Source organism: Myodes glareolus, chromosome 4, assembly GCF_982192425.1.
Source record: "Myodes glareolus chromosome 4, mMyoGla1.1, whole genome shotgun sequence".
NCBI classification, from domain to species: domain Eukaryota; kingdom Metazoa; phylum Chordata; class Mammalia; order Rodentia; family Cricetidae; genus Myodes; species Myodes glareolus.
This window is the reverse complement of record NC_142029.1, coordinates 34,256,987-34,258,468: the sequence shown is the minus strand read 5'-3', so window position 1 is coordinate 34,258,468 and position 1,482 is coordinate 34,256,987.

Genomic DNA, 1,482 nt, shown 5'->3' with positions numbered 1-1,482 from the left:
GTGTCCAACCTCGGTTCTTTTGTTATAGCAATAGAAAACAAACAGGCAGGAGCCGAGCAAGGCAGAGGTTTCAGGGCCATGGTGCTCTACTGTTCGGGTGGGAAATTGATCTGGAAAAGGAGGTTAAAGTCAAGAGGGACAAGACAGTGACTTATAATAAGTCACCCTGTTCAGAGGGTGACTTATTGGGAGGGAGAGGGCACCCCCACAAGGAGGGGATACCAGTGGAGTATTCTGGGACAAGGGAGAGTGGAGTTCCTTTAGAGACAGCCTGGTGTCAGGCTTTGGAAGCCAAGGAAAATAAACACATGGAGCAAAGGGTGGAAAAGAAGAGAGGAAGCCTGCAGGGTGCATTGGTCAAGCTGCCAGAGGAGACTCAGGGTGCTGGGTCCGGGTGCAGGTGAGGGCGATCACACTGGAGGGGCAGGGAGACAATGCAAGACATAGGAAAAAGAGCTGTGTCCTTCCAACTCAGCCACACTTAATATTTCTGGCACTGGGTTCCTCAGTGGACACAGACTGGGCCACCTACAATTCAGTTCTGAGTTTCTACCCAGAAGAGAGCAGAGCCCACACACTGAGGGTCTGGTGCCATAAGTCTGCCTCCACTTCTCAAGCCGTCTCAGGGTTGCTTCAGACAAAAGTTGCAGGTCTGCCTTCCCACAGCCCTCCTTAGCTTTGCTTAGTTTGCCAGGGCAGCTCATGTGCTCAGGGAAACGCTTTGCTGGTGTTCATCCACGTATTAGAAAGTCTGGTACAAGAGATGTAGTTGATGGCAGAAGGCTGTAGGGATGCAGGGCCCTCTGAGTGCCCCTCCCCTTCCACTGGTGCCCTGGAAGCTCTTCACACTTTGACTCTGGAAATTTTATGGAGGCTTCATTAGGAAGCAGTATTGCTTAAAACACTGACCATTCATGTCCAGATTCTCCTTCAGCAGCTCTTGCCCTATCTGATCACATGGCTGGTTCCCCTGGCAACCAGCTCCATCTTGAGGCTATCCAGGAACATGTCAAGAGTTGCCTTGGTTCAACAGAGGATGCACCTAGCTCAGGAAATTCCAAGGATTTAGAAATCCTGAGTTAGATGTGACAGCAACTCAATAAATCACAGAGGTCTGAAGATCTCTGAGTCAGGAGCCAGGGTCAATGGCCAAATATTAAAAAAAAAAAAAATCTAGCAGCCAGTGTTACTCAGGAAATTACAAAGGTTTGTGGATCTCTCTGCAAAGACCAAATCTGTATTTCTCAATATGACAGGCTGCCGTGGGGAAGTTAACACAGAGAATGACTGATTAGATAAGTCATGGGTACCCAAGCTTTTCACCAGTAGAGAACACGGCATACATAGGAAATGAAAGAACTGAAGTTGGTCAAGTTGGATTAGAATCGGAGGTAAGAGTGATACTATTTTGGATATACACAAGTGAGTCTAGAAATAACTATAGCTCCAAATATGTACATTATTATTTATAGTACATACATG